Source organism: Aythya ferina (genome assembly GCF_964211825.1).
Source record: "Aythya ferina genome assembly, chromosome: 13".
In the NCBI taxonomy this organism is placed as follows: Eukaryota; Metazoa; Chordata; class Aves; order Anseriformes; family Anatidae; genus Aythya; species Aythya ferina.
The window spans coordinates 11,802,650-11,828,344 of NC_140311.1; the positions used below are offsets into that span (position 1 = coordinate 11,802,650).

Here is a 25,695-nt window from a genome sequence, read left to right on the forward strand (position 1 = left end):
ACCACAGCCCTGCCACTCTCTCTGTCTCCATCACAACTAGATCCCTCCCCAGACAGTTAATCACCTCTCTCTGCAGTCAGTTCAAGTTGTTTATCCCACTCCTGAAAGAAGATTCTACTACAAATGAAAAAGGTACAAAGTTCAAAAAATATATACTGTATGACTCAGTGGTCAGAAGGAATGGAGTTAAGTGCTGGTCTGTAAGCATTTAGTAGTCAGAACATTAATCAAATGATGTGAGGTCATCATTGTCCTCCAAGATTGACCACAGAGCAGTAAATAATACATGTTCCACATGTGAAAGTGAAGAAATAAGACTGAAATCCAGATTTTGTGTAGACTCTGGCCCTTTTGATCAGAGTTTAGTAGTTCTAAACTTCACTAAAGTCTCTGAAGATGCCAGCTGAACTCTGGAAGGAAAGCAGAGCACTTTAGATAGACGAAATAGCTGTCAGTCCTTCCATCTGTGCATTCACTACTTCAAAAGAGTACCTTCCTGCTCTCCCACGAACCCCAAATAAGAACAGGTAAATCTTCAAATAATAATTACCACAACCACTTGGTTTTTATTTTTGGTTGTGATGTTGTAATTCATTTGTCAGAACACTGAAGTGTTTATGAGAGAGAAATCCCATTTCCTTGCGCTGCTGCTCAGTCATGCTTTCACTGAGCCCCTGGGACATACACAGGCTAAGATAGAAGGGAAGTCAGAGAAGCAGAGTTAAATAATTCCTTCTTTGTGTGCATGACAGGGAGTAAGCTGTTTCACAAGATGTGAAGTTACTGACTCCTCATGCAAGCAAGGACCATGGAAAAAGCATGGACTGAGTCATGATTTGCACCCCTGTCTGAATGTATTGACTGTTTCACAGTGCACACAGGATCAAAGCAGCCAGGTGTCAGCCAGCAGCTACCTTAACTGCAGAGGCAGAAGAAATGCTGAAATGCATCACAGACACTCTTCCTTCTGACTGTGAGATGAGCTGTAATCCTGAGAGTAAGACCGGCTATGAGGCTGTGGTTCAAAGTCAAGTTATAAAACCCAGAAACATATTCCATTCCCAGCGTGACACTAATGGAATATCTCAGTGGTGAATGGTTGTTTCAGAGCTGTTATAAGAAAGAACATAGATATAAATGATACTTATGTGCTGCAAACTTCAGGAAAAATGACAAAGACACTGTAATTCCTGCTACGATGATTAGCTATGAGTGGAACATGCTGGTCAGTTTGGATATTTTTTGCCTGTTGAAAGTACTCATGGCACTGGGGGGAGGGGAAGAGGGGATAGGAAATTGTCCCATATTTTCTTTCTCGTGTCTTCCTTTAAAACTGAAGACACCACAAATGGAGAAGCCATCTGAAAAAAAGTAAGTTAGACCCCATTGCTCGTGTGTTTGTAACGAACATGGCAGGGCTCCTGGGTCTGGGATCATGCCCCCCCAGCCACTGCCAGTGAAGTAAATTCTTCCTGCAGGCCTTCAGTGCCAGGGATGTGGTTGCCTTATTTTTGTTCAAAGAACTATGGATTCTGTTTAAGGCTACCAGCTGCATTCAAGACAATGTTTGTACTGGCTCACTAGCTTCTCTAAAGCTGAAATATCTGACTGTTGTGCCAAGTCTTTGATCTGACCCTTGACTTTTTTCATTCTCCTGTCTCTAGATGCTGACAAATGGGTAATAGCCCATCCAGAGGCTGAATTGCCAGGCACAGATCTGTTACCATACCTAGACAACTCATCTGATACAACGCTACGGAATTAAAATCAAAGACTTACATTGATTTTCTAGAAAGAGAAAAGCTAGGTGAGTGTATTTTGCAGTCTTGCTGTATAGCCAAGAGGCTTTCTGTACAGAACATAGTGTTCCTGTGTGCCTTTTTCATAAGGCCATTGACAGTGCACCCAGACTGTGTGTGCTTTTTAGTTGTAAGAAAAATGCTGGTAAAGCTCACAGGATTTCATGATCTAAGGTATTCCACGTTATAAAATGAAAGTGGAAAGTGTATTAATTTTGGAAAATAAGTTGCCTATTGCATAAAGGCATTTGTGTTTTTTTGTTTTCTACTGTGAATTACTGAAGCCTAATTTATATATATACATGTACTATATATATGTATTATATATATGTATTATATATATATGTATATATATATACACACACTGTCTTTCTCTTTATCGCTATCTCATCCCTGTCCTTCATCATCAGGAAAAAAAAAAGTTTCTTGAGAAGAAAACATGTACAATTATATTTTGCTGTATTTTGCTTCACCTTTAGGTAAAGATGGATTTTCCCCCCACACCAAGGAGAAGCACAGTCACTTCTTCGCCATGGATTCTATTATCTTCTTGCCTGAAGAGCTTAGATCTATTCAACTGTGAAATAACTTGTCCCCATATTATGCAACCTTGATAATTCTCTGTTTGGCATTACTCACAGATGTTCAGGATGGGAGCATCTACAAAGGAAGGTAAGAAGTTGAACGTACCACCACAACTTTAAACTATTAAAAAAAAAAAGTTTATATGTCTTAGGAAGGTGTGAAATAAGAACACAGAAAAAGTGTCTTTAAAATAAGAAATTGTAAGAAATCTAGTTTGTGTAAACACATATACACATGCTCACACATTATGGAGATGTTAGAAGCATTGCCGCAATTCAAGATGGTAGGTTGAAATGTACAGTTAACACAGTACTAAAATCCCTTTTCTTCAGTGACTGAACTTGGTATCCGCCTTTGACAATCTAACACTTTAGAAGATAATTTAATTCTGGCTGTGTTTTTGTTAAACATCTTTCTGGCTTGCAGAGGAAATCTCTTCTGCCTTCTCTTGCTTGTTCTGTATTTATAGGCTGGATTAAACATTTCAAAATGTTTGGGTTGAATTTTTCATTTAAGACATGTAGGACATATATGATCCTTTCCACAGCCAAAGGCAACTGTAGGACATTGCAAACATTTCAGTATTCTGTGCTTCATGGTTTTTTCTGTGTATTGTACAGGCATGTGTGAATGTGTCTGTGTGAATGAAAGGGAGCTCACATGGACGAGTGAGGCAGTAGAGATTTTTGCAGAGCCTGAACAACACCTGGGTTTGACCTTGACAACAGATTAAAGAAGTAGATTTTTGAGTTAAAGTGTCAATTGAATGAAGCTTGGAGCTGTAAACAGAAAAAAAGAAGGAAAAAAAAAATAAAGAGCCTCACTTGATTCTTTGTACGCTCAGATTTTGTACCCAGTTACCAATAAATAGAAATGCAACAGTTCCACCATTTTTTCCTCTTAACCAGAAAACACTTGATGACACTAAATATTCATTCCTCTGCTTGGGTCGAAATAGATACTACAGCCCATATCCTTCCAGGCATTCTCATCCTATCATCCTAAAATAGCATTTTATCCTTCTGCTTTCCTGTTGATATTACATCCAGAGTCTAACAATATCTTGAACATAGTCCAATTCTGACATTTCAAATGTGAGCAGATTTAGTCTGTTTTTCAGGATACTTTATAGTGAACCACACAAAGATTAATCAGTAACCCTGCCCCAGTCTCCAGCTAGATTTTTCACCTTGTTTCAAACCAATGTTTTAGACCAGGACATAGTTTACTATGAATACTAGTATATGAATATATAGTATACAAGAAAGAAAATGTATGTTAGTACTTGGAGTGACTGGAAGCTGAGAAGTGTATAAAGTTGATGAAATTTTTGCAGATGGAAAGTTAAATAGCAGTGACTATAAGAGCTGTGTTAAATGAAGGCATATTGGTATTTGTATGGTGCCTGAAGCTAAAACAGATTACACTTTTTTTGAGGAGAATGTGTCTGTGTTCTGTGATTCCTTTCCCATCTACCTCCATGATGTCAGCTGGGCATTCCCGAGCACAGGAATGCCAATGGACATACCTAGATCTCCAAGAGATTTCTGTTTTTGATCCTGTTCTTTTTCAAGAGTGATAACATATTCTCTAAAATAGTTTAAATGCTAGATGCTGTTGTTTCAAGTGGTTCTTTAGAAAATCATTTTACTATATACAATATTTTTCGTTCCTTCAATAATTTAAAAAAAAAAAAGATTGTTTTTATGTCTTTCTGCCAAAATACCGAGAACATTTGAACAGGTAAAATATACATTTGACAAGCAAGAACATTTTAAAAGAATATGGTTCTCTGTTGCATTACACAATGCTGTTAACAATTATAAAAACCAATTCCAAACATACTCTGAAAGGTTTTTAAGGAATTTGGCAGTTTACAATGTTCACCTATGTAAAAGCAGAGTAATTTTATGAATTGACTGATTCAGACAATGACTTTTGGGACCACTAGAAACTTACTTCATCAAATTAGAGCTATTGAGATCATAGTTCAACAAGCCACCAGCTGTGGGAAGCCCATCTCCTGCACCAGTTGAGTTTCTTGAATCACTCAAGTTGTTCTGCTGAGAGCGTGTGCTTGCTGAGTCATGAACCGTACATTTTTCTAAGAGTATTTATGGTGTTAACTTACGCTAATTAATCAGCAAGGTACCAAAGCATTTTATGAATAGATTAGATTTGCTCTAGAAAAGAATAAAACACAAATAAATTCATATGCTAAATAGTGATAGTTATATCACACTTGATTCATTGTTAATTCAGTGAATACTGAAGTGGGAGTGAAAAGTTGTTGCCACCTGGAAGGGGACTTCCACTTTGTGTACGACAAATAAATATTTCTACACCAATCCTCCTCATCATCAGAGCAAAGCCTGTGACCCACCACTTCAACACAATCACCAGTCTCTTAATTTGATTTTAGAGTTGAAGTCCTGAGGGACAAAATTAATACTGTGCTGGAGGCAGTGCAAGTATTGTGAGGTCTTCCCTTTGTGAGAAAATGTAGTGCGTGGTGTAGTACTTCAACATGGAAAATGGACTTTGTGACTTCTGCAAAGTCATAATCTTACTCTTAATGCTTTGGTAGTCTAATTAATGTAAATACACAAGTCTAAATAATTGCTTTGGGGTCATCTTAATTAGAACTTCCATCTTTTAATTGGCAGAGAGATTAATTAAGATATACCCTCAACCATCTACTAAATATCCCTTATATTTTATGAAGAATTATTCCAGATCTACTCAAATACAGACCAAGAATACTAATCCTACTTCACCCTTCCACTCTGCTGCTGGTAATGCTAAGAAGAAAAACCTTCTTGCATGTGTATGCTAAATCACAAAGAAACTCTGGCACCTGGCTCCCTGCTTTTCCCATGCATGGATGAGCTATGGAAGAACTGGCTGTCACCACTGTAAGCCCTTCCCTGGATGAGCATTAGATGTGTCCAAGCCTTGTCAACTGCTGCCGGCCCCTGGAAGAGGAGCTGCAGGCCTGCAGCCATGGTAGGATGCCTAGGATGCTCTCTGGGGTAAGGAGCTTAAAGCATGGCTGATGTGAGGGGGTTTTATGCACAGAACATGTGAGTTCTGATGGACTCCACAAAGTCAGCACTATAATTTAGGATGAGTACATCTGCACTGAGTCCTGGGGGAAAATGTGAAAGCCAAAAAAACTGGAAGGTGGCAACTCCAACCATGGGCTTCTGAAAGGTTTAAGTAATTCTGCACCCATTTACAGCCAATCCTTGGTGCTGATGTTCAGTTTCTGTTCTTCAATTCAGATGGGGCTTGGGTAGAGCTCTTAGGACAAACTAAAGCCAGGCTGCTTTTGAGTGCACATAGCACTTACTCAGTCCAGGGAGAGGCATGCCTCTGCATAAAAATTGAATTTTTCTGATGAAAAATGAAATCTTAACTACCAACCTATGGCAAATAATTCCTCTTCTGCTACCAATCATGCAAAGAGCTCTCAAGATAGTCTGGTGTCACAGTGATTAAATGTAGTTGAAATGCTTGTGGAGCAAAGAGACTAGTTAGCAGATTTGTTGCCAAATCAGATACTTCTTGATTAAACACTAGAACAAAAAGTCAACATTTCCTCTTTCCAATAGGGATTCTGTCTTGTCCAGTCAATGTTAAGATGAAAAATGTGCCCAAGAGTGTTGAGTTATACTTTAACAAATGGTGTCTTTTGAAATCCCATTTACACAGGAGGTGTGATTCCACCAGAACTCCTCCATCACCTTAGAGAAAGCCAGGAAAGCAGATGAGTTGAGATTGCTGCTAGAGGATATGGTTTCTATTAGTGTTTTCCTCAGAGGAGAATGTATAAATAACTCACTCATGGACTGGTACAATCTGTCGGGGGGGGCAGCAGTTATATAAATATGTTCCTCCTGTTTCTCTCTCACCAAAAATAGCCCATTTCTACCACAGCTGCATACAAAAAAATAGGTAAGTTAGAAGGTAGGATTGAGACTTTTTTGCACAACAGATTCAGACTTCTGCAGAACAGCTCAGAAACTACAACTGTGTATAGTCTTTTTTTTTTTTTCTAATAAAACTGCACATACCCTGCCATGAAAAGAAACACATTTCCAGTATTTCCTGCAAACATAGATTTTAGATTTAGAAACAAAAAATACATTACACTACCAGATAAAATTATGGAAAATATGCTGCTTAACCTGTGAAGCCAGGCACACTGTATTAACGTTGTATAGTAAATAAATAGTATAAAACAAAACCACTATGTTAATAAAAATATATTTGCCTTCCAAATTATTTTGGTAATCCAATGAAGCCTGAATTAGCAATGTACCTTCATTACTGCACCGAAGTCAGGTCAGAATGTTTATTACTTTTAGGTCAGATCTTTATTACTTTTTCATTAAAAACAAAACAAAGCATATTTTGTCTCACGCTTTGCTAATCAAAAGAGATGACAGAGTTCAATGTATATGATGTGATCCAGCTGGCTTTTTTTTTTTTTTTTTCTCAATATTGAAATGCTGCTAAATGCTTAGATTAAAAAGGTGCTAGAGCAACCTACCTGCACCTATCCTGCCCCAACAAAACCTGTGTGAGGAGTGACTCTAGACCATTAATAGTGGGGACAGAGGATATTTCTGTTGTGGAAGCAATGTGTGTGTGTACTTGTGTGTGTGAGAGACAGAGGGAGACCACACCTCTACTTTTCTGAAGTGCAGACTTGAGGAAAAAACAGAGAGGGGAAAAAACAAACAAACACGAGAGGACATTTCAGCCTGGCAGACCAACATAAAGAAGCTGTGAGCACTCTGAGCAGAGATGCTGCTTCTTGTTTGATTCCTCCAGCATTCAAGGAAACATGTCTGTTTTCTTAAAAAAAAAAAAAAACAACAACACAGGTCTGCTTCAAAGAGCCACCAGCCTCCAGCACCAGTTTCTTCTCCTAGGCAGAACAGCCTGGAAAATCCTGAATGTGTCACTGAATGCTCAGGTCAAAGGAGCAATTGTTGCTTCCAAGCTCTTGTCATCTAAGTGCCACTACTAAGACAAAGGCCTCTGAAGGATCCTGGCAGTGGGGGACCACCCACAGGCCGTTTGAAGAAATAAAAGTAGTCCAATGAGGAGTGTAATTCTATTTCATTTTCTGAAATGGAGACATCTGTCCTCACCTCCTGATTGCCCAGAGTAATTCCAGCATTGTGGCAACATGTTCATTTACCCTTGGGCAACATAAGGTGCCTTAACTGGAATGTTTTCCCCCAGGGAAAAGAAATACAAGCAGATCAGGGTTATGAGTGAAAGCCACTCATTAGAAATCTTCTCATCTACAACCTTCCCTCTCCTCTGGGTATAAATATCCCTTCTCCAACACAGTCCTCAGGCACTAAATCCTGCAGGGCAGTATCAGTATGTCACAGCGATGAGCTATAGCCAAGTGTGTGACTTACACTGGGCTGATCCCGTGAGGGGCTGTAGAATTACTCTGCCACAACCCAGCTGTCCTGAAATGATATAACAGATAATAAAACTAAGACTGGTACCGAATAAAAGTTACCCTTAGGAAATATGTATGGGACTATTTTTTGAAACAGAACCATAGCCTTCTTTAATTCCTCACCAAACAGAAAACATGTTCAAGCTAGAAGAGAAATAAGTAGCAGTTTCCAAAATCACTGTTTTACTGCTTAAAGACAGTTAGTGACAATCTGTACATTTGTAATGGATCTACACTTTTATGTAGGCTTTTGTCTGTCTTAAAGGACCTGGATAAGTAAAGGACAGCAATGTGAGAGCACGTTGAATGGCTGTGTCCCTGCACCCAGAGACTCCAGCAATAAGGATGACCTCTTCAGGACCATATAGATACCGCTTAGCATCTTGTAAGTATACACAGCTGAGCTCCAGACATCCTGTTTAGACCTTCTGGTTAAGAAGTTGCAAGGAATCAACCACAGAAGTCTGTTTGTTAACAGTTTGAAGAGGTCTCAAGTTCTGAAACCAGTCATATCTCTTTTGTTCTGTTTTTGCTAACAAAAGTGTTTTGAAGTAGAAATTCAGATTCCCCTTCTGCCAGGACTGCTTGATTTTGGTTAAAGCTGAAGAAAACTGAAAGCTAATTATTTCCTGCTTCAAGCACAGTAGAGAGTTTATTGGAATGTTCCCTGTAATCCTATCAGAAGTGTTATAGGAACTCAGTAATAAATGAGCTGCCAATTAATTAAGTGTCATATAGACAGACCACTCCAGAAATTGTTGGTTTCTTTTTTTCCCCCTCCTGCATCAAATCAGTTGTTACAAATCAGGAAGAAGGTATTCACTGGAGTTTAATTCAAAACATTATGATTGCAGAATATTTCACTCAGGGTGAAATTCATCCTGAGTGAATTAATGTTAAAAACTAAGTAGAAATATGATTAGTTCCACTGTTAAAATGTAATTTATTTGGGTACAGTTCTTGCACTTGCATTTTTTTTTTTATTTAGGCATTTTAAAAATGGGTAACATAAAATTGGAACTTCCGTCATTTTTAATAGGATTTTTAATAACATCTCTCCCTAATTGCATTTAAATTACATTTTAGAGCATTAACATTCATTCTTCATCAAGACAATCTGAAATACAACAGCATCTTCTTGTGTGTCAGGAGGGAAAAGAGGGTGATTGTTTTTTGCAGATGTTAGTAGTAGGATGAAAGGGCCAGTTTCAAACCATTTACTTATTTTAAGCCAGTTTACTACAGGTGTTTTGGAATTGGAAGCTGTGCTCTGAAAGAAATCCATGTGGACACTTTTCTGCTTTACTCAGCTAAATACACATTTGCAAGGAAAAAAAAAAATAGGCTGCTGCATAGTCTAAAGAAAACTGGCCTAAGTGTATTCATTCAGTGACAGTACTAAGAAGATACTAAGGGATAAGTGTAAAATATATTAACTATGCCATGAAGATACCTCTTTGGGGTGCTCTGTGTTAAGTACGCTGTGGGGAACTCATGAAAGGGGAGCAACCTGTTTGGTTTTGCTCTGCGACATTGACTGCCGGGTAGCAAGTGTACTGTGTGTTAGTATCTCAGCTGCTCCATGTGCTGGATAAGGCAACTTATTGTGATACTTGTGTGGGGGTGCTCAGAGGTGCAAAGAGAGGCCTAGTGCAGACATTCTTGAATTATCTGTGCTTCAGGTCTCTTGTTTTCCAGGAAACTCTGCTGGCTTGTACACCTATATGCAGCAGCAAAATCTTGATGACGTTTACTGAGTTCCTGATGAGTGGCAGCTCAAGCAAATAAAAAGCCTTTAAGAATGGCGAAAAGAAAGGAAAAATGTTCCTTTGCTACCTAAAAACATTTCATACAGAATAATCAAAGACAAACAGAAGGATAGATGTAGATGTGTATGGTGTTTTATACCTGAGCTAAGACTGAGGATACTGAAAATGCTGATTGGCACAACAACTCCTGCTGCTGGCCATGCTAAGCCTTTACAATAACTTGGGGCATGGTTTTGGATTTGTAAGGCAATATCAAGAATTCATTGAAATAGATCGTGCTTGGAATATGGAATAAAACGTCCGTGTAAGAAAATTTCCACGGACTTACTAACAAGGCAGAGAAGAGAAACAACGACAAAAGAAAACAAACAAAAATTCCTCATTCCTACCACTCAAATTAAAAATGTGTCTTCTCATCTCAACAGACTGACGCTAGTAAAACAGATGACACTGATTCCTGAAATCCCTCCAGCACATTGCCAAGTAGCAAAGTTGTCTTTTAAAATAATGCCATTTGCAAGCACATCCAAGAAGTATCACTGAACGACCAGGAAAACAAAAGTCTGTTCCTTTTGTCCTGGTGTTGCAGGCTTTCCTGAGCCAGTCAGGTACTGACAGAATTGCAGCCTAGGATCCAGAGCTACAAAAAGGGAGGAGGCTGGACAGGAAGAATGAAGCAGGAGAAGCAAACACTCTCTCAGGCTGCATTGCTCTTGCCCAATATCCTGCAAGCCAGAGGGCTGCAAGAGGCAGGTGCTGCTTATTCTCCCCATGGAAAGAGCAAGGCTGAACACACTGAGTGCTCTGGGTAGGACAGCTAAACCCCAGGATCTGGTGCATCAGCATCTGTGTTTTATCCTCACAGTTACTTGGCTGTGCATGCCACTTTTAAGCTGAAGTTCCTGCTTGGGAAGTCATTGTTAAAACATTTTTATCCTGAACCTATGTTGCTGCCTGCTTTGACATGGAAAGCTACAAAGACTGAGCTTAAAGACATTGGTCTGTCTACCTTTATCTCCACTCACAGCTACCCCACCTTGAGTGTAAGTCTCAGCAGCTGGTAGATTTTGAAACATTGTGCACAGCCCTTGCTTTGAAGCTTATCCCTGGTAAGAAATAACTCATTGAAATCTCCCACTAAGGCACCAACTTCCCTCATCAAATATTCTTTATGAATGTTCTTTATGATTTTCTTCCCCTATAATTTATACTGGAGAATATAATACCCAACAAAAATTAATAACAGCAGCCCCTGAACACTTTGTGGTCAAACTGATCCAGCTTTCTGTTAATGGCCCTTGTGTCTGACTTACCATTGTGTCTGACTGCCTTCCAGTCATTTATGTGTGCAGCCTGTGCTGCCAGCATGGCTGGAAAATCTTGTATTTGTTTAGAGAAGCAAAATTGGAAGAAAAAAATCTCATGGGCAAATTCACAGAGGAAGAAACTTAGTAGCAAAACTAAGAACTGTATTTAAAGTTTAATCCAGGATTTTAAGTGTGTATTCTGTCTACAGTTTGGCATAACCGACAATTGTTCATTGCCTGAGCCTTCACTAATGTTGGAGTAATGTGGAAAAACAACTCGATTGTTTTCTGAGATGAAGACTGCTTTGTTTGCTGGCCTGCCCATATTCTTACTACATTTGCTTTCCATGATAGTGCCAGGTAAAAACAGGAAGAGATGAATATTTTACAGGGAACACAGCTTAGAGAGACAGTCAGAGGACTACACGGGCATTTATATATATACCAGTTGGGGAATGGCAGTCATATTCATCTCAGAAAAGGCTGAAGCTTGTGAGCTGCAGGACACGTAGCCTCAGCAGCTCTTCAGGTACCCATTATCCAGGTGTTTCTTCAATTTAAAAAAACACGGTTAAAAGGACTGTTTATACTCTTGCCACAAAGACATTACTCATACATAGCTATTAGTCATAACTGACGGAGCCCTTTTTTAAAATTGCAGGCAGCTAAGTTTTGGGGAGCTCGTTGTCTTTTTTTTTTTTTTTTCTCTTATGAAGTGGCAATGAAAATGGCTGGTGCTTTCAGAGGGTATGGCTCAGTGGTGGTGCAGTCATGCCAAGCAAGCTGTAACGAAGAATGACATTTGGGTCAGAGAAGGGCTGGTACTGCATTAATTGTTTATCTGCATGGATTTCCATTGAATTAGTTCTGTTTTAGTGTCTAGATATATTTGACACATCTATTTCGATTTTAAATGTACTGTCCAGAAGACTGCAAGTGCTGACAATATTTAAAATGGCATTTTAAAGACAAAAGACACCCATGTTAGGGAGAAGTGATGGCTTAAGAGAATGACACCACAATGACACCAATTAGCTTACGAAATAAGAGCAACCTTGTAATGGACATGTACAATAACAGGGACACTTGTTACCTCTTGAATAACTGGGTTAATTGATTATACAGTTAGATTATAGTCTGATCCAAGGCATAAATCAGAGGACTTTTGTTTGAACTGCAGCATGTCTTTTAAGAAAAAAACAATCCCAACTTTATTTTTATATCGTTTCAAAATCCTTAAGAAATTCAGGAAAGGCTGCCAATAATATGAAATATGAAAGACACTCTTTCCCTTTGTCTCTCTGTCTCTCTTTAGAGATATAGAAGCCTGCATTGGAGAGAGTCTGCAGTTCTTTCCCTGGTAGCAAAGAGGAGCTACTCCAGCTGAGAATTGGTGTACTAGAGGTAAGGAAGACTCAGCTGGGAAGGAAACATCCTCTGTAACACCATCAAGTGATAAAAGCTATGGGCTCTGGATTTTACTAGCCTTTTAATCTCTTGTTTTTCAACCTGTTGAAGAAAAAGCTTCACATATTTTTGAACCCACTGGCATGTTCTTATGAACTGTTAAGAGTGTAAAAGAATTTTTTGCTACGCTTTGTGTAACTTAAATTCACTATGAAAGCTTGTGGGAAGAGCAAGCCTGGGACCAGAGATAAAACTGATAGAGAGACCTGCTAGAAATAACTGTGTAGAGCTTCAAGACTCCAGAGTGGGCAGTAGTTGGTATCTTACATTGGATCATAAATTATTTCAATCACTTTCACTCAGTCCCCTGTGCAGCCTTACAATTAAAAAGTACATTATTATCACTCTCAAAAACCCATCAGAGGTAGCAAGAGGAGAAACTATTACTTATTAGACTGGATGGATACAGTAGGGAAAACCAGACATACAAGATGCTCTTCAAGTCTTGATGGAAAGTGGGTACAAATTTTGGTGACTTCTGGGTTCTGAATGTCAGTATGCACACTGTTAGATGATCTTTCTGTTTTAATTCATTTGTATAGTTAGTAGATCTGATGAAATACCGAGGCTAAAATTAACTGAAATATTCTAAAATTGTATAGAATTTAAAGTCATGCAATTACAATTGGCTTTTCCCCAGTTATGCCCATTTTTTTTAAGCCCTCCTTGTTTCTAAAGGATTTTCAACAATGCTGTGAAGCCCATCGAGAAGTTCTGACATACTGTCACAGAACTCTACAGTAATCAGAGGTGTTTTTCATTACTAGAAACCAACCCTGGGAATGACTAGAAATAACTATAACATTGTGTTTAATTTTGTGCGAAATGCATTTGAAAAATGGGTGTGTTGATTACACATATCAAAGTGTAGATTACTGAGAAAGAAGATGGTAGTATTAATCGGTATTTTCTTAAGCTTTGGTCATGCAAATTCAACAATGAGTGCAAGTAAGTGAAAGTAGAAGCATGGGTGTCCTTATCAAAACAGAAAAGCTGCCAAAACTCTGACATCAAAGCAGTCCCTGCTCAGTGGCTACCCAGTGTCAACCATTCAGCCCTTTGAACACAAAATACAGAGTAAATGGGATCGAAAACAACCGGGCACTGACAATGAACAGCAGACAAAGGTGAGGTGTCCAAGACCAAAAAATATATGTGTGTGTGAAAATGTGCATTTCTCTGCAGGTCTTTGCAAATATCAAGGTTCTGTGTTTCACTGTATAGAATAAAAGGACAAAAAATCTAAGGCTTGTGATCATGTTTTAAAATGCTTGAGACTCGAAACACTTTTGTTTGAAGAGGCAAACTACTGCAGCACTTTCATATTTGTGATACACCACCCAGTGTTATTTGGACATCATCAAATCATTTTACAGTCTCAAAATATTTTTCAGAGATACAGCCTGAAATTGGAAGATGATGTTCAGGTATTTTTTTTTCCTCTAGCATGTGGCAATTATGATGAATCAGAGTTTATTCTGTGTTCTGTTGATCACCATAGTAACCTGTACTCCCTGCATTTAATAGGAAACAAAAAGTTATTTACTTGGCAGGGATGGAGTTCTGGGAAGCACTGGTTTACGAACACTGGCAAAATATTTTAATGGCACTATTTGCTTCTCAGGTGGTTATGTGTACCTGTAATTGGATCTTCATCCGTCATACAGACTTCACAAGAAGAAATTTATTGTACCGAAAATGCATTAATTAGGAACACAGCTATTTTCTATTCTTATCTGTCATCATATAAAGCTAGACAGGGCCCTATTCAGTCCAAACTACTTAAATATATGTAAAGCATAGTAAAGGTACATTGCTAGCCTGTTTGGCTTGTTTTGTATTCTCAGGAACAAAAGAGATTCCTAAACTGCAAACAAGAGATAGCAATTGCTTACTGGTATTGAGTGAAATCATTGCCATTTAGCATCAGACCTCTTCAGGTCTTTTTTTTTTTTTTTTTTTTTTTTCCATCCAGAACTGTGACATTGCCTGTCAAATTTTAATAGTTCCTTTGGTGGTACAAATTGATTTACTTTATGAAATGACTTTTAGTGGGTTAATGGATCTTTCTGACTGGTTACTCTTAACATGAGATACAGACCAGGTTCTTAAAGTGGCCTTGCATAATGCAGAGATGGCACAGGAGGCAATAACTGGCCTCCACTGTGGGGCAGAGGAAGCTGAGGGGAGCTGAAGAGCTTTCTGCCCAGCCCCTTTCTCTGTGGGACTCAGGCACCAAATCTAGCTTCTAAATGAACTGCTCCTTCAGCAAAATTTAGAGTGCAAGCTGTATGGAAACTAGGGCGATCGCTTGTGCAGTTTTCCTTTGTGAAGAGAGTTTCTGCATTTTCAGTCCCCTGTTGGAAACTTCCCATAATATGACTAATCTCAGAGAAATTGATAAAGCAATTCATCAGGAGAAGATGCAGCCATTACATCTCTAACTACCTCTAGCCGCAATGAATCGTTTGTTATTGAACTTCATTATTACAATCACACATTACTGAGGAAGTCTCTGGTCCCTCAAGCATTTGTGTATTCTACCTACCTTTTGTTAAACATTTTATCATGCTGCAGTGAACTGTATTTTAAAACGCATACAAATTTAAAGCTTATATTTCACTAGTTCTGAAGGGACTATTTTACTCAGAAGGGTGCAGTTCTTCCTTCTATCTCAGGTAAAATTTTGATTTTAACTCTGAGACATTAAAATGTCCTGAAAAAAAATGATGGTAGAACCATCTATTAATTCAAAACTTTTATTTTATTGGGATCACAAGGCTAACGTTCAATATAGTTATTTCACATACTTAAATAGACATTATCTCCTATAGTAGCAGAAGCAATCAGTACTAAGCATCAAACAGCATGTGTGTATTAATTGTACAAAAATACCCTTTCGCATTCATATTATCAAATAGGTTTTTCTAACCTCTATTCTTAGGAATGCAATTTGGAGGATGTGCGTATGTGTGAAATGAGCTATTATTAACACTTCAGCTGTGTGTGTGTTGTCACTGCAGGCTACCAGTGTTGCTGAAGTAATAATTTGGTCATATCAGAGAATGGAAAACAGGATCTTCAAAGCACTATTCAGAAGGAATTACTGAGTAAGCCCATTGTGTGTTTTTTGTTTTTGTTTTGTTTTTGTCTTTTTCTTCCTAAGATATTAGACATCATACCTGGATATTATCTCATAAATACCACACATGGTATACTTCTGAGATAGATAAGGGAGGACTGCTAGCACATGCAAAAATCAGAGACACTGGAAGTTAGGAAATGTTACCTGTGATGACAGATGCATTTTTCTAGCATAATGAGCTACTGGGAATGCAGTAGTTTTGCTCTACTAAACAGTTCTTCAAAGATTGGTGATGGTTTTTGTTCTAAAATCCTGCAGAAGAGAGGGGCCTGGGGATGGTGTGTTTAATGGTTTAATTTTGGAGACTAGGTTCAGATTTTTGAGCAGCTTTTATAGCAAGCTAACACTGGATTGTGTCTACTTGAAATGTTAATGTAAATGTAAAGATACAGAAGCCTTATTTTCAAATTTATTTAAAGCAAGTCTATATAGGCAGGCTCACAAAGAGACTGGTTTGCAATAGGCATGCTCCAAAATGACCAACACAAACTAGTTCTAAGCAGGAACCATAAAGTTATGGCCAAGCTATTAAGCCCCACCTTACCTCCTGTAGAAGCAGAAGTAATCACTACTAGGCATCAAACAGTATGTGGGTATTAATTGTATAAAAAGGCTTTCACATTCATATTATCAAAACCGTTTTTTTCTAATTTGTTTTTTAGAAATGCAATTTGGAAGATATGCATATGTGAAATGACTGCAAGAATGCCGCAAAGCTCAACAAGGAGAAGTACAGAGTCCTATGAGTCCTGGTGGACATGAGGTTGAACATAAGTAAGCAATGTGCCCATAGTACTCTTGGCTGCATTAGGCAAAGTATCTCCAGCAGGTGAAGAGAGGAGCTCCTTGCTTTCTACTCAGACGTGGTGAGGCCACACCTGGAGTCCTGTGTCCAGTTCTGGGCTCCCCAGTACAAGAGAGACCTAGACATAATGGGAAGGGTCCAATGTAGGGCCGCCAAGATCAACTTGAGCACCTCTCCTCTGAGGAGAGGCTGAGACGGTTGGGACTATTCAGCCTGAAGAACAGGAGGCTTAGGGGGGTCTTAGCAGTTACAAATACCTATAAAAATGCTATTTTCAGTGTTATTTTCAGCAGCAGGACAAGAGGTCACAATCTGGAATACAAGAGGTTCTGTCTAAACAGCAGGAAGCACTTCTTTACTGTGTGGGTGATAAAGCCCTGGCACAGGATGCACAGAGTCTGTGGAGTCTCTCTCCTTACAGATCTTCAAAAGCTGCATGATGTGGTTCTGGGCAACCTGCTCTGGGTGTCTCTGCTTAAGGAAGGGTGGGACCAGACGGCTTCCAGAGGCCGCTTCCGACCTTTCTGTGATTGTGATCACAAGACTCATGCCTGAATAAGAGCAGAGGCAGGTAGAATTTTCATTTGCCCTTGAATCTTTATGGGTAGACAAATATTTACCTTTCAAAGAGATGTGGCACATTTAAGTAATTTCATATTGGATAGAATGTGAAGACCTTGGATGGGAGACTGCCAGATCATTAATGCATAGTTCATGCTTCTAGTTTCTGATGGCCAATGTATGCATATATGCTTTTTCCAGAAAAGAATAATTTCTGAGTTGTACATAACATACACATTGTAGAATTTGCATAGATATTTCATTTCCTTCTTAAATGTCATAAGTAGAGATCACTGGTGAGTGATACCACGTACAATCCACATTTTGTTAAGTTATATAGAGCCACAGTACACTGATCACACATACCAAATAGAAGACTTTAGCTCAAGAAAATAAATATAATTGTAGAATGGATTTGCTTGCACAAATTAATGGGAAGATTTCCAACAAAGCAAGAACGTATGTCATGGTAATATTGATTTTGGTATAGCCACTTCTTGAAATACAGGCTTTACAGAGTCACTAGTGCCTTGATTTAGGCTTTAACCCAACACCAGAAGTCTCAAATTCAGTTCTGTCCGCTTATTATTGATTTGTCTGGCATGGTGTGGGTTGTTTTTTTTTTGTTGTTGTTGTTTTTGTTTTTTTCCTTTTTCTTTTTTTTTTTTTTCCAGAAATGCTTTTCTGCTCTCAAATTTTAGCTAGCTCTCCCAAAAGAATGTCTAATACAGTCACAAAGAGCAATTATATTCCTTACAAGTGAACTATTGATGATCATAATAAAAAGGAAAGACAGAAGTCATGTCAGTTTAGCTTCTATCAGGACCTTAGAGTGCTCCCTCATTCAAAAACACTTATGTAATCAACAAGCAACAAGTAATAAGTTGCAAAATATGAGCAGCCCTTTATTTCCTATCAGGTAAGATAACAACTTTGTAAAGCTGTGCTATTTTAAAGGAATAAAAGACCTTATAACTATCACCAAGACATCAGTTCTTTCCTATTCTACTATAATACCGCTTTTTTTTTCCTCCCCAGCTACCTGACATTTAAATGCCTATTATTTTAGACATCAGGACCACATACCTGCAAAAAAATTCACCAGCAGTGAGCTGAAAGACATTATTGCTGCCATTTGTAGACAGCAGTTTCACCCAATGTGCATCTTCAGCACCCTCTTTGTCTTTTCTTGGGGCAGGGGGCAAGATGATGGAGCACAAAGAGACAGCACAGCTTCTTTAATAAGCCTTAACAATTTTGCTTTGATTAAATTTGTACAGTAAAATTGAAATCCTTTGGGTAGGAGTTGATGAATCATAGAGGAAATCAAGAGAGGAAATAAAGCCATGGTTAGAAGAGATTAAACAGGCCATAAAGTTTTCAATAAAAGTAGCACTTAAGAACTAGAAAAAGACATATGTGATTGTACGGGGTGAAAATGTATGTGTGTGCAGGAGGAAAGGGAAGGGCAAATTTGTCTGGGGAGTAAATCCATTTAGGTCATTATGGTTCAATATGGCCATGATCCAAAAAAACACTTGAGCATATGTTTGATTTTAACATGTGACTGGCTGTCTTGAAACCTCAGCTCTGCTCGCTTGTCAGGCTCAGGCTTAAGTGATTTCATCCTAGCTGGGCTCTTCTGCTGAATTATGTCAGCCCACTGCAAAGACCAGAAGCCAACGGAAAGATCAAAATAGCTTTGGATTGGGTATATCTATGTGAAGAATCCTTTTTTTCTGTACACAGCACTCTCTGCTTTCCAGCAGAAGTATGCTTACATGGAGCTGGAGGATGAGGAATGGCTGTGGCAGGCAGAGGGGCTGTGACATAGGCACTCTGCGAGCTTCTTATTTCTGCAAAACTGTGATGATATTTAGTACGAGGTGGCACAGGAAAACCAGATTTAACTTGGCCAAAATTAAGTGTTTGTGTGCTTGGTTTGCCATACCTGTGCTTGCAAGCTGCAGGGATGCAGTGGGGAAGGGCTGGCTCAGGGCGGTGATGCAAGGTTCCCCAGGCAGGAGGCAGAGCATCTCCTCCTGGCTCCTGGGGCACAAGCAGGCTCTCCAAGGTGTCCCTGTGAAGACAACTGATCCTGCACTTATTAGCTGTTGATAACAAGGAAGGGGGTCCTTGATTGATTGTTCTTTCTACCCCAAGTTTTGTGGGGATTTCTGGCCAGGCTGGAGGAATGGCTTTGGGCAAAGTCTGACCAAGACCATGGTTCTGGACCTCTAATTTAAGCCGTTTAACTTGGGAAAAGAGTGCACGTTTAAATCTTGTGTATTTTTCCCTATCTTCTCATCCCCAGGAGTCTATTTTGCTTCCTCTCTAAGTTCCAATTTTCTACTTCCTAGAGCAGAAAGAAATACTATTTTGGCTTTTCAAAAATGAAAAAAGTAGAAAAGATAGATACACAATACTTGTCAGTGTCACCAGGTACCATAATATTTATTTTTCTAAACTCTATTTCCTGGAGAAATGGGAATACAGAAGACTCACAGCTTTCATTGAACAATAAAAGTTAATTTCTAGTTCTCAAGGTTTCACAAAAAAGCATTAAAGCATGATTCTTGCAATGTCACCACAAAAATCACATGGACTTTTTGGATTTTTGCTTACTGCTGATCTCACTCTCAGAGGATGCAACAATTCATTTGTACAAGCAATTTGCAGAATGGGAATCTGTTTATCTAATATGCCACAGATGACTTTTTTTTTTTTTTTTTTCTCATAGGAAACCATATTGATACAGAAGAGCAAATATCTATATTTTCATATGACCAAAATGTTCAAAAGCTATTTTAAAATTTCTGCATTTTAAAAAAAGCTACTATTAAATGGTTTCTTTGAAGCAATTCAGAAATCAAAATCAAAAACTGTCTTTTTCAGCACCTTTATGTTTCATTTACTGTCAAACTCTCAGTCAGCAGGATGAGGTGACTGATAATTATTCAGGGTTGCCAATTAACCTACTTAGCAGGTCACACAGGTAACTGGCATAGATTGTGTCAAATCTCATTATTGCAATAATAATTTAATCAGCCCAGTGCATTCACTGAAGGCCAGAGAATAAATTAAACAGGAAAATAAAATCTGTACTTAGATATTATATTTAAAAACATGAAAACACAGTTTCTCATGAAATCATAATTCATACTACTTCCTAGTAGAAACCCAGTAAAAGCAAGAGAAGAGTGGTCTTTGGTGTTTTGCAGGGTGGTTTTTTTTTTCAATCATAATATCCAACATGTCAAAAATTACCGTATGTAGCCTTGCTTTTATGAATGAAAAATAATGTCATACAAAGAAGCCATGAAAATATGTATTATTCGTTCATGTTCAGACAGCCATGCAATGTAGCACCATGCATTTGTCCTTAATGCAATGTTACAGAGCAGGACTGCCCAAGTGTATGTTTTCTGATTGTTCTGTGGAAAACAATCTTGTCCTCTCCTTTCTTATGCATCCCAGCCTTGTCCAGTTCGTCATGCCTGGCTTTAAAGCAAAGACCAAGGAATTTCAAGTAAAAAAAAAAAAAAAAAAAAAAAAACATATAATAAAATAATATTGCTGGATTGAAAGATGGACAGGAGAGAAGAAAAATTACAGTAAGTGCAATTGTCAAAGTCACAGAGTCAGTGAAAAAGCCATGCTTTCTCAGTACTGTAATGCTCTGCACTTACAAGGTGTCTGAGCAAATAGGAGGTAGGAGGAATGGAATCTGTCTGGAAAAAGAAAAACATTTTCTGGGCAGATAAAGAAATGCTAGTAGGAATAATAACATCCTTAAAAATGAGTTTGAATATAAAATACATATTTAAATTGGCTTCAAAGAGAGGAACAAACACTACCAGGAATTATTGGAGTTCTAATATTAAACATATAGTCTGGAGAAAAAAATACCATGACTCATGACAGGACCTGCATGTGTGAGTTATGAGGAGCCCCACCGACAGAAGTACCTGCAAAACTCAGGAAACGACCCAAGTATGGTCAGTGTGCCCCTGTCTTCATAGTATACAGCAATGGTTTACTGTCTACCAGAACAAGAGGATTATAAAAGAAGCCGTCACTCCTCCGAGTAGTGGATCATTCAGTTTAAACATATAGGTCTTATGGCCAAGAATTACAGCTTACCAAGAGCAGCTCCAGGACTTGCAATTTATTCAGTCAGTAGGAAAAAAAAAAAAAAAAAAAAAAAAAAGAGGAGGGAAAAAAAATAGAGGATCACAGCAGCTCATGATAGGACTGCAAAATAAAAGCAGCCGGCATGCAAGGATAGCCAGCGTGTCAGCAATGAATGCTGATCTCAACTAGCTTTGTTTTTTTTTGAATAACAATAAGCAAGAATACATGCTTAAGTTGCTAGATGTGACCTAGACTGTTCATGTTGTCAAATGTATTATTTTGAATCATAAATTGTCTTCCTACTGAAACAGCATACATTATAGCAGAAAGGTTGAGCATATATATCACAGTCCTGGAACTATAGAAACAGCATGTAGCTCCTAAATGTCTAATTTTTCTTCTGCCTACAGAATATAAATGCTATAGTAGTCAATAGCAGATTTGAATTTAAAAATAAGAAAGACTAAAGTAAACCAGCACTATTTATGGATGCTACCTCCTAGCTCAAGACTGCCAGATAACAGGAACAGCTTGCAGAGGAAAAAACACTTTCACCTAATTAGTACAAAACATAACATTAATGAGTTAAACTTTCTCATTAAAACTTTCCCTGATAAAGAAAGCAACAAGCTTTGAGATTATCATGTTTTGTTGTGCTTTTTTTTTTTTTGGTGGTGGTGCTGGTGGTAGTGGTTGGCTGTTTTTTTTTGAACATAAAGCAGAAGCCCAAAAATACCCCATATACTCAGAGTAGGGGTCTCAAGAGGCATCAGCTCATGTAAATGAAGTTACATTGTGCTAGAGGTTTGGAGGCTAGACTCCAGCTGCCAGCAGTCATTAATTTCTGTGGGCGGAAGGCCCACAGCTCCCATTCTACTTTTCCGATTCTTCTGAACATTTCCAGTGTCTTCAGATCACTGCTGATTTTCATATATTATGTGCTAAGGTTACAAATTGGTAATCAAATTACACAGGCTACAATCACAATAAAGAGTGACGGTAGATAAAGAAACTCCACTAGAATACTGAATATTTCACTATCTGGCTATCTAGATCAATCCAATTTTACAAATGCTTCAATGAGGGCATGTCTAGAGAGCTGTCATAGAAGCAATTGCACATTTCTATGTGCTTCAGAAGTTAGCTTAAAGCAATAAAATAGCCAAGGCAGCATGGTTCCCATACTGTAAAGTCTGAACATATTCTCAGTGGGGTTCAAGTCTGGATAGAGATAAGACCAAGAGAGAGAAATGATATGGGTAAAAGCATCAGCAAGAAACTTTTTGTTCCCCTTTCATTTATTAATTATTCCATTAAAAAAAATAAAAAAATTGTATATTTCATTGATCTCATTTATATTTCAGTCTTTAATTGTCATAACCCCATTGTTTTGTTGTCATAGCACCCTTTTACAACTCTTCTTTTTAAAAAAGTGCTTTCTAATGACTATCATTTCTTCCATTGACAACAATTGCCTATGTATTTGTCAAACAAACTTAATGGGAAGAAGTACTAGCTGATATTCAAGTATGGTAATACAATACAGTATTTTGGACACATCGGGATCAGTTAAAATTTTATTCATCCCCCTAATAGCATCCAGCCTTGACTACTCCTGTTCATTGCTAATCTTTCTCATCCCTTTCCTTACTCAGACTAATACTGACTTAGCGCTGTCCCCGTATATAGGTGATGCTTAATTGCTAGTGTGCTTGCAGCAAATTGAACCATCTAATTCCCCAAGGGACAGGTGTTGGGGGGAGGACATTTTTTCCCTCTGGTGAAAATTATGATTGCTCACGGCTGCTCATTTCCACTGAAAGGAAAAAGCAGACAGCTTCTAATGAGAAGGGGGAGAGATGGGGGAGGCTCAGAGCATCCCCAGGGTTGGTGCAGCTCCTCCACAAGGAAGGTACTGGGATGCTCTCCAGGGTCTGTTCCCTACCCCTGAACTGGGGGCATGGGAGGTCTAGGGGTATGGGAGGTGCTGCTGCATGGCCTATTTGCCTTGCCACCCCCAGCTCTCTCCTGCAGCCCCTCCTCACAGAACGCTTTCTTATGGGGTACCCACTGGGACCTGTACCTGAGCATCCAGCTGAATGCCAGGCTGGGAGAGCAAATTGGAGGCTGCATCTTTTTTTCCCCATCTTGATTGCCTGCTTTCTGGACAGCAGAAGTGGTTCTAAATCACTGTAAGCTGCAAAGAGCCCCAGCCGCTCTATCCCACTCCCCAGGCAAGCATTTTATCACTGGGTTGTATTTTTTTCCAAATAGATACTATATATTATACTCAGAGAATACTAATCCCACTTCAAGCCCTGGTGAGAAGAGTAGTGTTGGAAACTTGGTCTAGGACACAAATTAGTCCCATATAACTTCCCACACAGAAAGGTTCACTGGCTGCCTGCATCTGTGCTGGGCTCTTCTGGCTCAGGAAACGACAAGTCTTTTGGTTTTGGACTGCAGAATATGGATGATTTTTGTTTGCCTCTGCGGCTTTCCCACTGCTTGCAGAAGAAAGCCTTTATCTTTCAGTAAATGCGCAACTGAACTAATAGATTGTCAGCAATTCATTGCAAAAGGACAGTTTACTGTTCAAGATATCTCTGTAGATTCACAAGTGTAAGAGTCTGCAATAAAATGTGGAACATTTTAAATGTAGCACAGTGATTAACCATGGGATTTCCATAATAATCATCGTTTAGCGAATGCACGAATAGAATAAATGCAATATTGAAGCAAATAAATGACCTCTGACACAAAAAATGGCTTGCATTTCATATTACTTTACTTAGCTGCCCCCTCCTTCCCCCACCAAACAGAAGCGTTATTGACAAAATGTACTCTGGTAATTTAGTCTGTAGACTTAAAGAATGTGCAGCTCTGGGAAAAAATGAATTACGGGTTCTATTTGTAAGATGAGGAATGGCATGTAATAACTTAATGAACAGGAAGTTTATTAGTTGTAAAAGAGAGAACTAATGGAATGCATTGTTTATCAATCTTTTTTTTTTTTTTACCTTGAAGATGTTGTTCAGGTGGGTAAGTGCCACATCCATTATGTGTTTGTTATCTTATTAACACAAATATGCTCTAAAGCATGTGCTAGATTCTCAAAAAGCTACAAAAATGTATCTCAGCTTTTAATTTAATGTGTATTTGATCAGTGAGTTTTGCTCTATAATAACCCAAGTCATTACAGTTTCTAGTCAGATATTTGGCCAGCAAAAAATTTCACTTGAACACAGGAGCTACAAACTCACATCATCAGAGGTAGCAGCCCACTGCTCCCTGTACAGGCTGTATTCATCAAAATGGTCAAGGGAAATAAATGCACATGCTACCATGATGATAGCCATTTTTCGATAGCTGTTTACTGCTCTATAGACACATCTTAAATACAAAAGGATGGTAGCAAGAAAACTTGTAGCAAAACCACTCTTACATAAAATGTAAGGATCAAACCCTTGCTTGTTGGAGAAGTTTCCTTCTCAATAGGAATACTGAGAAGGAAACTTCTCAATATAAGAATAGGGATTTAACTCAACTATGGTTGCACATGGACTTGTTTATTTTGCATATTTGAATGATTTGCCTTAAAATATTTTTGATCGTGGTATGTATGTGTGAATACATAAAATACTGTCAATAAAGTGGTCGAAAACGCATTATTATGCTTCTCTAAGTCTGAGCTGATATTGTATCTTTATGAACACAATGCAACAAATAGAATTGAGCCCTAGATAAATATATAACATATGTGCAGGTAACAAAAATAGACCGAGGGCAGGAAATTCAAGTCAATGTATATGAAGGTATAATCAGAAAAAAAGCAATAAAGTTCTGCACTATCAGCCCAAATATTTCATGTTCTGCATAGATCTTGAGGTATTTTTAACCATGCAATGAATTTATCTGTTTGCTTTCATTTTCTATTCCAAAGATGAAAATAAGCAAAGAAGGAAAACCTGCATTAATCTGTGCCTCTAGTAGGCTGTTGTGGGTGGGTCTTTTTTGCTATATTGTTCTGTCATACAGACAGCCCAGCAGCAGATGTCTTATGTATATTTAGCTGTTTAAAGACCAGTCACAGCCATTCCACTCAAACAGGTAACAGGAATGCTACTGACATTAGAGCAATTCAATATATTTGTTTGCTTTATCAATTTAAATTTCACCTCAGAAGCTCAATACAATGGGATTTTGAACCGTTTATGCCGAGCACAACTGGAAGGCCAGTAATCCAGTTATTTGATTTTCTTGCTGAAGAGAACAGAAGACCAGGAAAGCCGTCTTTCCCTCACTCTGGTGAGCAAGCTGCAGGCCTGCGTTAGGGTTTAAGCTTCCTGTGTAAAACATACCCCAAGGGCAGCAGAAGGCCACTTAAATACAGCTTGGAGGGCATAAGTGGGACATGACTGTGGCATGCTGGCTTTCTGCCCAGGAATAAATTTCTACCATTACCATCAAACACTCATGCCGAAGCTCTTATACTGAAATTAAATGCCATCTATCAAATGAATAAACAATAATAAATTAAAGCAGCATGAGTAAATTAAAAAAATAAATTGCAGTAATTTATACTGCAGATCATCTATTCTGGATTGCTTTTCCAGACCACACACCTCAGATTAT

The 25,695-nt window shown here is 38.4% G+C and overlaps 2 long non-coding RNA genes across 2 annotated transcripts in view; one reads left to right on the forward strand and one right to left on the reverse strand.

The window, feature by feature from the left end:
- LOC311444191 overlaps positions 1 to 25,695 on the reverse strand; it is a 433,978-nt gene that overhangs the window by 54,708 nt on the left and 353,575 nt on the right. The gene's annotated exons all lie outside the window — the stretch shown is intronic.
- On the forward strand, positions 123 to 16,475 carry LOC311444198. Its single transcript, XR_014697719.1, has 8 exons — positions 123 to 1,091; positions 1,665 to 1,807; positions 2,279 to 2,471; positions 5,110 to 5,416; positions 8,138 to 8,257; positions 12,264 to 12,352; positions 15,439 to 15,525; positions 16,223 to 16,475. It is a non-coding gene; the product is annotated as an uncharacterized lncRNA (long non-coding RNA).